We start from the raw sequence: 13,064 nt of genomic DNA, 5'->3' as shown, positions 1-13,064 counted from the left end.
TTTAACTATTGCTTTTAGCCCCTACTTAGTTGACTCCAAATCTCTCTCCAGCCTCTCTTGTGATCCCCCACAATGGGCTAGTCATCTGCTGACTGCTCCTAAGTTCAAGTAGTACATTGCCCACTCTACTGTCTCCACTCTCCCAATATACTTGTCCCAACCCTGGCAAAACAACCCTAGCATCCCAACTCCCCTGATAAATGCTTTCAGTAGCTCTAATGGCCTACAGTGAAGTCTGAAAACTTGAGTTTGGCATTCAGAAGTCTCCATAGCCTGGTCTTTATTTCTACTTCAGCCATATTTTCCATGACTCTCATAGATTCACCTTATGCTTCAAGCAAATTTTCAGCATTTCATTAATGATTCCTAATATTATTATCCCCGGGTCATTACCCCAAGGCTTCTCGAATGTCCATCTCCCAGTTCCCACCTTTTTCGATCCTAGATAACCCCTAGGCCTGACAATAATGTCCCCTCTCCATGAAGACTTCCTTGGATTCCACAGCTAAGAGCTGTCTTTCCTTCTTCTAAGTATCAAGACAATTGAGCAATCTCTCTCTTGAATACTCATTGTCTGCAAAATAATAATTATTCATGTCTATTTTATTTATTTTATAGCCTGCTAACCTGCACGTCCTTCCCCCATGCCCAATGCATTTTACCCCCTCCCTATTTCCACTTCCCTCCATAACCTGGAGAAGAACTTAAAGGGGCTTTAAAAACCCAGACAAACAGATATATTAAATAAGCAATCTTAAATGTACATGCATAATCAATTTAATAAACCTTCCAGGGAATAGCTGAATGCAACCAGAAAAGAAAGTTGTTCCTATGCGGCCAAGGCTATGAGAGATACAATTCCAGGATCTCATCTGTGTTCTGAGTGGTAAAGATTGCTGGAAATCTGACCACCAGATAACTGGAGAGTTACTGTATAGCTAAGGCTTCTTGCCAAAGATTTATAATTAGCAACAGAATCAGCTGGCATTACTAAACTATTTTTCGTTTCTTTAATCTCCTTTTCCTCCTTTTTGTTTTCTTCTTCCCTGTTTGTGACTGATAGAGCCAGATGATCAATAATCTTTCTTTCACCAACTCTGATCATCATCTTTGCTACTGCCTGGATGCTATTATTCAGTTTAATACATTAATCCTTTGGTTGAAACTCTTAAACCACAATTCTTTATTAAAGGACCATCTTGGCATCCATGTGCTGATAGCAGCTTGCCTGGTGTCTCAAAAAAATAAATCTAAATGAAGCATCTCTTTCCCCCAAAAGACCTGAACCAAAGAAAGAAAGAGAAAGATACATAGGGAGAAAGATTTCAGCTCATAGACACAATCAAAGATACAGAAAGAAAATTGAATCTCATTACATAAATTAGAGAACAGGAAAGTTTCACCTTACGATTACAATTAGATATCAACATGTCATTTAATGACAGTGCTGAGAAATATTGGGGCATTTTACTGAATCTTACTCTCGTTATTATTTCAATGAGAAATAGAACACACACTGTACTGGTTAGCAGACCAAACCTTTGTACGATGCTGTAACCTTTGGTGGAGCCCAGTGATTTTTGTTGCTTTTCAGAAAGATATTAAAGTGACAATGTGGCAGGCCATTTTTTCCACCACACACACTAAAACTAGTGTGCATGCAGCAGAACCCTGCCAAAGCACGTTGCATTCATACAAAGATCCATACAGATCTTAATCATAAAATAATCCATTCTGTACTCTGTTTTTATGACATTTATATGAATCTGGCCACAGCCTCATCAAGCAGTTCACAGAGGAAAATTGTTCTATTTATGTGGTCGAGACAGGGTGGACTTGATTTTCAAGCAAAGGGAGAAAGAAAGAAATGCCTAATTTTTGTAGTCGCAAATCTGAAACTCAAAAGGACTATTCTACAACACTTTGTAACTATATTTGTAACAGAGCAGTCAAAGAGATGAGCTTCTCTTTCTCTGTTCCCTGTCAGTAGTAAAGTCATATATCAATATTTCTGAAACTGAGAGACTGAGTGAAGACACCTGGAAATAGTTTTCTCCTTCTTTTCTATTCATTGGCAAAACACACACAAAAAATGGATGTGTGGGTAAAGTAGAAAGGAAACTTCCCAATGTGCATCTGCTTTAATTTATTCTTGCCTCTGCATTTTAAGAATTAATAATTTTTCAATTAATTTCCCCAACTTTTACTCTTTACTCCTTTGGATATCTCACATTCATACACACACACAAGTGACCTCAGAAAATTTGTTCAGACTCATCTGCCCTTTCTTTCTGGCTTGTGATGATGGCAAAAATGAATCTATGTGCTTGCTTAACACTAAGCAATAATAATTATCTGGACTGTATTAAGACACATGAAAATGAAGACAACTCTTTTATTTCCTATAACTTCTCTAAGGAAGCTAAGTTTTTGGACAAACTATGTGAATAAGTAATCTGGGCAAAAATATCTCCCTGGTATGCTGACAATAATATTTCACCCATTTATACCACCTTTTGCTCATCAATAATAGGCTACACTATGTTCCCCTATGCACTTTTAATATTATGTCATCACTTATAGCTTAGATGCTTCAGCCCTTTCCTCAAGGTCAGAAACTAGACTCTGGTAACATTAATCCTGCATTCACGACAAAGATATGAGTTCAAGTTTCCTGGTTCCTTTAAAGATACCATTATTATTGAGTCTGAAATAATTACAGAAAGATCCAGGATCATGTTGAACATTCAGACACCATGTGACCCCAGGAGCCACATCAAATGTGGACATTTTTGTAAATGCTTTATCAGAAAATAAAACCACTTTCCTTTTCCCTTTCAAATAATAAAGAACAATCCTCCCTTCTTTTAGAACAAAGAAGGAAAAAAGAGGAAGTGCCAATAAATGTAACACTGTTGTAAGAAACTGAATTAATATGAATAATTATGTAATGATTGCTTCTAATTAAATGAGGATAATGTTCAGGGTGTTTTTTTACTTTTTTCAGAAACCACTGGTATTTAGGTAATATGCTATACACTGCTTTCTTTCTCTAGCCACCCCTCCCCGAAATAAATGACAATATAAATAGACACATAAACTCCATATGAATCATTAGTGTGTGAGATACTGTTACCCTGAGGCTGCTGTAATTCACATATAGCCCCTTCCCTCTATTTCAAATCTTTAAAATATTTTCTTTTCAAATACTTATAAAAGCACGTATGGTTGAAATAAAAATAAAGCACATACAGATGATATTTTTAAGCACAGCATTCTCATACCAGAAGGAGAGTAGTCAGGCATGTTCTGTTTCTCTGGGTCCAATACACATTCAGGGAAAATACAAGCTTAAAAGTAGTGAGGACCAAGAAGAGATTGTAGAACTACTTTAAGGTGTTGCAACTGTCATTTAGAAAAGAAATAACATCTTTTATGCAGTGCTTCCTAATATGAAAGTTTATGACAGCATGTGCATTCCACTGTTAAAAGTGTATATGTTTCACATCCAATCACTATGTGAGGATGAGAGGTTGTAGACAAATCTCAACCATCTGAAACTATGCCATGATAAAAAATCCCCTTTTTCAAAAAAAAGTACTGAATAGTTTGACCTGTTTATTAATATCAATATAATCTTATGTTTAAGCCAACCCTGTTATAGGAAATGATCTTCAAGGTAAAGAGTGCCATAAATTCTGCAAATCTAACCTGAAAGTCCATTTTCTAAAGATAAGGAACTGCCAAGTAAGGACTAATAGCCCCTCCCACTGTAAGTCTTTTCCAAACTTTTAAGATGTCAGCTTTCTAATGAAAAGTTAAGGCAAATCATAACAGCAAAGCTGAAAGTTCAGCATGCAACAAGGAGGTTGAGCACATACCTGGCTCGTGTGTGTGTGTGTGTGTGTGTGTGTGTGTGTGTGTGTGTCCTGCAGAACAATGAGAAAATCCTACAGGATTCAGTGGGGGCAGCAAGAAAGCTTATTAATGGTTTTTTCCAATCTGGCAGATATTCATCTCCCTAAAGTGCGCTTTCCTTGACAACACTGGAATTTAAAGGAGTGACATCCTTTCCTTATAAAGCATTATATGTCAGATGTGTCTTGACCAACACATGAAACTAGTCATAATGAAGACAAAAGAGTGCAAAGTAGGTGCCAGGTTAAAAGAAGAGCCCCAAGGCTGCATTTACAAGTGAAGTTCATGCAATGAATACATCTTGTTCAAAATGTAGCAGAGAGAATTTTCCTGGAACAAGAAGCAATTGCACAATGAAGACATGTCATAATGTACATTTAAGTTATATGATCACAACTATACATAACTTGGCCAAAAAGATAAATAAATAAACAGAAAAAATACTATGTATGTACCAAGGCAATTCTGCCAGATATTTCTACAGAATTAGCCTGAAATAAGAGACATGAAGCCACTCTTCATTCAGTCAGTCCCAGTTCTCATGTACCTCTCATATATTAAACAGCTTCCAGCACTGAGGATGAGTCTAGTGTATAGAGGTAACCATTCTTTTCTACCGCATGACCCTAATTACTTTATTTACATTAAAGCAAAAAACACCAATCTATTCCAATATTGGGAGAAAACCTTGCTGTTTTGGGCGTATTAAGGAAATAGAATCCATGGTCTCCAATGTGACAGCTTTCTAAGGAAGGATTCTTAAGATAATTTTGTCTAAATACAATTTTCTTCTTGTATCCAGACTTTAGAAATTAGGTCCCAGCCATATATAAGTGCCTCTATACATCTTTTTTTTTTACACAAACATTTAACATTGCCAAGAGAACCGATCCCTGGTACCCATTAAAGCAAGCAATTGGCAAAACAAAAAGACTTTAATGAGTATCTACAGTATGCCAAGCTAGATGCTATGGGCAATAAAAGAAAACTAACTACATGATATCAATCCTCAAGTAATTAAAAGATCATGCATGAATAAAATTGCAGAGACCAGACCAAGATTTTTTAGTACATAACAATCATGAATCTTTCTATTCCATGAATCAAATTCTAGAAGGATGAAGGGAAAATGTTATGAGTGTGATATGAAATAATCTGAGAAAAATTTATGTGGGTGGTGCTTGAGATGAATATTTAAAGAGGAGGTATGGATTACATAGAATGAATGAAGTTCCAGGTTAAAGTTACAGCTGCATGGTTAAATGACCAATGAGCACAAAATAGACAATCCTAGCTTAGAACAATGTTTAGCACCCAAATAATGATTTTTAAAAAGCAGAGTGACATATTCAAATATAACAAATTGGATGTCCATTATGTTTTGGAATTCAAACAGGACATTTTGAAAATGACATTAGAATAGACTCCAGAGAGCTTTCAGGGAAATCATTGGTTTGACACTTTGCATATATCAACAATGGCCCTTGAATTTTTCACCAGTGAATTGGGTTCTAGTCCAACCTATACACAGGGAAAGGATTTCTGATCATAGTGGAAAGATTGAAATTCAACCTGGAAGTTTCAAAGCAGATCAAGGTCATGCATTTGTATATACTATGAAAATCTCAGAAAAAAACAAAGATCCTAACAGAATATCCAAAACAACCACTAATTCCTATTACATTGAAAGGAAACTCAGAAATCAATGAAACACACACAAAAACAACCACATTATGAGGTTTTTCCATTTTGAATCGCAAAACAAAAATTATGACCAACTTGATGATCTACATAAGAAGTTTGACATAGCACAATTGACAACACTTTTTACATCTTTTTTTAGAAACAGATTTGTCACTCATATTAATACATCAATAAATATACTCAACTTCACATTGTTACAGATATAAGTTAGTCTAAACTCTATTAACTGCGAACATATGGAACTTCGAAAACAGCATAACCAACTAATTCACTAATTTGGGATAACTACAGTTATCCCCCCCAAAAAAACAGTAGAAGAAACTCAGCAAACAACAACTGAAGAATCTCTAGTTGTTGTGAACTAACACTATCTGGGAAGCAACAGGCCATTAGTGACGTTGCAGAACGTAGAAATGAAGGTATCTTGTTTTGATCAAAGCTACCATGATATCTAAAAACTCTATAAACAGCAACAAATCACAGAAAGTCTACGGAAGCAAATAGTCATGCAAGGATTTACTGCAGAAGCCTCCATCTCTCTTTCTGGGATTAATGCCCATAAAGATAGCAACACCATCATCAGTGTCATCTTCAAACAAAGGACCACAGTATAGAGAGAACAATATTAATTATTGTCAAAATCACTTGTGCACTCAGCGATTTGAATAGGAACAATCAGTTTAAGTGGCAGTGGCAACTTCTCAACATAAAACACACTTGCTGCAATCCAAACTGGATTTAAAGAGAGGTGAGCAACTACTTTAGTTGTTTAATCTGGTTATATTTGAGCTAAAGTAGTTCACATTTTTAGAATGAACGAATGAAAGGCGTAATTGTTTTTGTCATCTGCACAGCAATTTTACTCCTGAATGCATTGTTTTAGGCAGGAATTAATAAAAATTGCATGCGCTTCAGGTGCTGGGTAGATCACCCTTTTCCACATAGCCCAGCCTGAAGCTGTGAATGCTCCTTTTCTTATTATCAGTTAATAATTCTCTCTCATTGAGGCAAATTAGGAACTTGACTGTGTTAGAGAGTCCAGAACACTGCTAGAGGCAAAAGGGGGCTAAATGGCAGAAATTCCTCTCTGAGCAAGATGCATGAAGCACGACATTGTGTCCACCACAAAAGCCGCTCTGTATTTTTGATCCTTTCTAATTTAATTAGCCCAAGAGGTAGCGCATTAATTTGCCAAGAATTCTTCTGATGCGAAAGCTGCCCTTATTGCAGTGAAGGGAAAAAATAACCTGCGTGCTACAGTGGCATGCCAGTAATGAAAGGGGGTTATTTTTGTGTTACAAATGGCATTGCAGGGTTACAAGAGACCTTTAAACCTTTTTATCTCTGGTTAGGTCATATGTAACACAGTGCAACACAAAGCACTAATTAACCAATTCTGGTCCAGAAATCTTTTAGAACACTTAAGAGAGTTACCCAGTTAGAACCCGGGTCAACTGCATTGCTTTGTTTTGCATTTAAAAACTGAAAACATCTTCTGGTGTGTATATTTAAAAAATAAAGCAAAAAAAATCATCAATCGACAGTTCTGTTACTCGATGGACTCAGCATACGAGATATTTACTCTGGTCTTTGCTTTCTTTCTGTTTAATGATATTCTTTATGTGGGCAAGCTGGAGCCTTGAAGTCCCTTAGAAGGTCTCTTGGCTCTTTATGCCGTATTTGTTTGGTAAATTGTCTCCATGTTAATCTTCTTCATCAAATACTTGGAGTCAGTTTTGAAAACCTTTGATCAGATCTACCACCACCACACTTCTTCATCGCCATGTGCTTCTGATATGTGCTCATGCACTCAAATGGGTCATTTACTCATTAAAGAACGAGAAACTTACCATGATAAGTCCTCCCCAATACTTTGAACTGTTAATTAAGCCTACGTAATCATGTCTCCTGTTTGCAGAACTATTTCTTTTCTAGAAATTACAGGATCTCGTTTAGGGACTTTCAACACCCTTGTCGTTTTCCCTTATCACTTTCCAACCCTACTGCCTGAACGTGGCTTGTTAAAACATTCAGGAAAACCTGAAGATTATTACATTTTACATATAATTCTCCTGTCCCCTTAATGAAAACCAGTGGAAGACAATGGCTTTAAAGTAAAGCACTGATATTTTTCCTCCCTCCCTGCTTCTGGCTAGAAATCAGTGAACTGAGGAGTGGTGGCACTTAGCGTATTTTTGGCTATGCATTATGAATAACCAGAGGCATCACAAGTAGCCTGTTTATGGCATGGTGTAAAATTTAGTAGCCAAACTGAGAAGAGGAAATTAGCATTGTCAGGAGGTAGGACCGGATGGACCCAGACAGGAGGGCGTGGCCAGGGTGAGAGGGCAGAGAAAAGAGGAAAGAAGAGCATCCAGGAAAAGAGAGGGATCTTTTTAAAAAGCAACTCTGCACACGTATGTTTATTGTGGCACTATTCACAATAGCAAAGACTTGGAACCAACCCAAATGTCCAACAATGATAGACTGGATTAAGAGAATGTGGCACATATACACCATGGAATACTATGCAGCCATAAAAAAATGATGAGTTCATGTCCTTTGCAGGGACATGGATGAAACTGGAAATCATCATTCTCAGTAAACTATCGCAAGAACAAAAAACCAAACACCGCATATTCTCACTCATAGGTGGGAATTGAACAATGAGAACACAATGACACAGGAAGGGGAACATCACACTCTGGGGACTGTTGTTGGGTGGGGGGAGGGGGGAGGGACAGCATTAGGAGATATACCTAATGTTAAATGACGAGTTAAGGGGTGCAGCACACCAGCATGGTACATGTATACATATGTAACTAACCTGCACATTGTGCACATGTACCCTAAAACTTAAAGTATAATAATAAAATAAAATAAAATAAAATAAAAAAGCAACTCTGTGGGCAAGAGAGAGGTTTTTAAATAGTGAGAAAAAAAGTAACAGTGATTGGGCGTTCATTGCAAGGGAAGGATGGCGTTGGAGGGAGAATTAAATAAGAAGAATCTCTCAGTCTAGTAATATTTTCCCATGGACAACAATATGAAATAATCTCATTTCTTAAAACAGAGATTGTCCTATAAAAAAGGCTTTATTTTTAAAGGCAACATCCTTCCAGATATTTTTGTCTGAACCTGGAAATACCTTTCAGATTTATATTGTATTAAAAAAACCTTTAATTTTTTATTGAACTAAAAGCTTTCAGCATATAGATATATATTTACAGATTCTGTTTAAAAATCAGCAGCTACTTAGTCAAATGACAGCCTTCTTACTTGATTTTAAAAAGTTCATACGTAATATGATTAATATCACCACATAGGAACAAGATAACTCAGCTGAGAATGTGCTTTTATGGATAGATGTTAAACTGTTCTCAATTTTTCCAGGTTGCCCAAAAGATTTGAAAGGGTAAAAAGATTTTTTAATACACAGTAAATACTTCTGAAACAGTGAATTAAAATGAAAAACAGATGACACATTTATACAGCTTTTGGCTTCTGTAACATCAAACAGCACATTTTCTTCAAATGGTTTCATCAGTGGACTGGGAACCTCTTAAATTGATTGACTCAAACATGTCACTTATTTGATGATTGGAGGTTTATAAAACAGTCCCTACTTTTTCCATCTGCTGACATGTTACATATATCTCACAATAGATTAAAAGGTATCATCTAGTCTTACGCTGTCTCTACAGATAATTTTAACTTTTCAACTAAAATGAAGATACAAAGTATCTATGTATTAAAGAGATGCCTTGCAATTTAGAGTTATTTTTAGTAGGTTTCTTATTTTAAGATTGATAAAGGTGATCTAAATACTATCTACAAAAAGAAAAAACTGAACACTACTTTTTCAAGGGTGAAATACAGGCATGCAAACTTAGTCAAAGCAATAGATAAGCATTTGCAATGTGACAGAAAAAAATGGCAAAATCATTATTTTAAGCCAATGTTTAATAAATGGTAAGAAACTACATTCAGTGATGTGATAAAATAGATGTTTTTTCTCCTGAGTTCCAGATACCTTCATAATCTTAGAGATCACAGCAGAGCCGAGACAATTTACCTACATCTGCTTTCAAGATAAACCTAGTGCCCTCAGATCTCAATTCATGCTTCCTAAAATACCACCAAGCCCACACCAGGGTACTCAGGTCTGAGAACGCATATTTCTGAGAGTGCATATGTCCCTAGAAATCTGTTGATATTTAAATCACAGCACTCTATAGCACTCTCAGTTGGGTAAAGTTTGAGAGGAACAAACAAAGTATAATCCTCCTGGAGAAAAACAAAGAGTGAAAGACCAAATGCAAAAAACAGATGTCTCTCCAAACATACCAGAAATGAAGTACGGTATTTAGTCAACTGTACCTTGACCACTTAGAAGGAGCCTGAAATGAATGCCCTGAGGTAATGTACCAGGTGGGTCATAGTCCTAACAGATGACACACTGAAGCTTGGAGAATGGACTCTCTACAAAGATGTGGGCAGGGAAACTTCCAGGGATGGAACGTCCCAAGGCAAAGGAGAGCAGAGAGCTGGTACACGTGAGGCCTGAAAGGTCAAAGGAAAGAATGGTTACCATATCCCTGACAGTGTGTGTGCAGAGGATGACTTACTCAATAGAGACTGTGGCTTTGCTAGAGCACCCCAGCCACCCCACAGCCACTCACCAGAGAGGGAATCGAGGAATCAACATCCCAATCCCACTCTCTTCCCAGAACCCTCTGCTCTACCATTGTCAGTCTTGACAGAGACCAGTCAGAAAGCAGAGGGCAGCACCTGGAGTCAGTCTCCCTGGCAGAGAGTGGACTGGAAGTGCAGTCATAAGATAACCAGTACAGAGCTTTTAATATTTAATAGTGGAGAAGACACATTGATTAACATTTTATAAAATGTTAATAACCTTATCAGAAAACAAACAAACAATAAAAGGTGTATTTTTCAGAAAGAACATTTGACAATACTCTGGGATTTTAAAAAATGCATATGTATACACCCATACACTGAATTATTTTCAAAAGAAAAATAGAAGTCAAATTATAAAACTATTAAGATATACAAAATTATAAAATATAAGAATACATGAAATTATAGATAACTTTGAACACTGTGCAATCAGCCTCAATTTCTCTACTATTGAGAAATAGAATCTATCCAGTTAAGGTATTATAACATATGAAGAAAAGTAAGAGAATGAGGAGAAAAAAGGGGGGAGAGGGGGAGAGGAGAGACAGGTAACCAAGGGGAAAAAAAGGATTGAGGCACGGTTCTTTTTATTTTCCTATTGTACTCTGCAATGCAGCCCTGGAAAATGTGTTAACCCTTAGAAGCTGGAATCCACGGATCCCCTGAATCTAATTGCTCTCTGGACCATTTTAGAGACAAAGCCTTTTTCTTCAGACAAACTGCTATTTCTCACCCTACCTTCTAAACAATCTTAGGAAGAAGACGCCTAGAAACACAGAAGTACCATTTTCTAGTTGGTGGGGAGTGAGAGACACTGAAAACCTATTTCCACAACAGTGAGGCTGAGATCTAGATTTCTATTCTCCATTCATGATTCAGCCTTCCTTGCCTCCTATGTCAATGGGCGAGGCTCCTTTGGAGACACAAGGGATCCCAGGTCATGGGTCATATAGAGATAGGCTTTACGTATGCAACCTCAACGGCCAGTTTCTGTTGAACTGCTTCCTTTCTCACTTTCCTGACCCTGCCAAGCATTCCCCTACCTGTGCAGAGGATAGTTACTAGCACAACTGAAAACATCTGAACTACTTCCTCTCTGTCCTGTCATGTGGAAAACCAACTTAATTACATCTTTCTACCTTTCTTCATCCTTTACTCTTTTTAACATGCATTTGTTTTATTGACATTTACTGAGCATCAATATGCTGCCATTGTGTGAAGATGAGTATACAAAACAAGAGATCAAGATCCCTAATCTTAAGCAGCACGCAGTGCAGTGTTCTTTCCCACATTCCTGGAACACAACAGAACATACATGGTATGCATGTGTACCATAAGCATAAATATATATGCATGCTTATAGATATACATAGTCTAATCCTGAAATACCTCCAATCCCTTGGGGAAAGATTCTCCCCCACTTAACCACGCTGTCTTCTGGCATCCCTCCTATGTCTCCTGATCTTTTATTTCAACAGGTTTTTAAGAATTGAACATATGCAAGGATGCTGAAGCCCACTCAGAATGTTAAAGACATAAGCTTGTTCCTGGATGAGGGTTAACAGTGGTAGGAGTTGGTAATCAGCTCTAGAAGAGACGGAAGGAAGTAAATAAAAGATGATATATGAAGACAAAATTGTGAAGATGTGGTAAAAACTAAGGAACAAGATTCCCTTCAAAGTTATCTTCTTTCTAATATTTCTTTCACTAAAACTCAATCCTCTAGAAACAAACACACCTAAAATTTAATCTTTAGAATGAAATTTCATAAGGACAAATAATACATAAGAAAGCTGTTTCATTGTAGTTACTTTTTTCCCAAAGCACCTGCTTTAAGATAGAACATGTATATTTGCGGGGTCATTAGAATCACCTGGGGAGCTTTAAAAAACTATCAGGTACAGGCCCAAAGCAGACCAATTAAACTAAAATCTCTGGGGTGAGCCCAAGCATCAGTATGGTTTCAAACTCCCCATTTGATACTAACACGCAGCCATGGTCATAAGTAATAAATATATATTTAGACATATGATTACGAGTTATGTGCCAATCATCCCTTAGTAAAAATAAATTCTCAGCAATGTTTTGTTTTTGATAAATCATTGTCAATAATTTATTATAATAATCTATAGCTATAGCTTTAAAGTCTTTTAAAAATAAAGGTAGATATTTAAGGTTTGATAATATCTATTTTTGAATAAAATACAGAAGATTTTTTAATGCTTAATAATAAAATGAGCCACCTAGAAATATAGCAAGGTCTTTATAGGCAGATAGAGCTTGGATCTGAATAACGAGGCAAAATTTTTATTCCAGCTGCTCTCTCCCACCCACATTTTCTTTTTTCTCTTCTAGCCCATGCTTGGGGTCTATTGTAGAGAACTTAGATAGTCTAGGAATTTGAAATACAAGCAATGTTGACTTAAAGGAACTCTAAAGTCTCCTTCACCTAAATTGTCAATAATTTCATGACTATGTTTCCTTTTCAGTCATTTTAGTAAGCAGCACAAGTCACTGTCTTTGAGTGCATTCACACAATTTAGGCAGCAGTGGCTAAGCTAGGCTTGTGCTGTGTGCAGGACAGTTACCGAAAGAAGGAAGGGCTGGGCTTAGTCTTTAGAGGTATGCTTACAAGGTATGGAAACCCGGATTAGCTCTGGCATATAAACTACAAAAATGTTCTTGTTAACTGGGCAACATGTTTTCTAAAGGTGCAGAATCCACTTTGTTTGTATCACTTGTCA

General features: G+C 36.8%; 1 long non-coding RNA gene across 1 annotated transcript in view; it reads right to left on the bottom strand.

Annotated features, from left to right (window-relative positions):
* The window catches only part of LOC129031912 (uncharacterized), a 138,523-nt gene that overhangs the window by 32,205 nt on the left and 93,254 nt on the right, over positions 1-13,064 (bottom strand). Inside the window, exon 2 of the long non-coding RNA XR_010122799.1 lies at positions 10,003-10,185. This is a non-coding gene — a long non-coding RNA (uncharacterized LOC129031912). The remainder of the gene's footprint in view (positions 1-10,002; positions 10,186-13,064) is intronic.

This window comes from Pongo pygmaeus, chromosome 11 (genome assembly GCF_028885625.2).
Source record: "Pongo pygmaeus isolate AG05252 chromosome 11, NHGRI_mPonPyg2-v2.0_pri, whole genome shotgun sequence".
Taxonomy (NCBI): domain Eukaryota; kingdom Metazoa; phylum Chordata; class Mammalia; order Primates; family Hominidae; genus Pongo; species Pongo pygmaeus.
The sequence above is the reverse complement of the archived record's forward strand: the minus strand, read 5'-3'. Positions and strand labels throughout refer to the sequence as shown.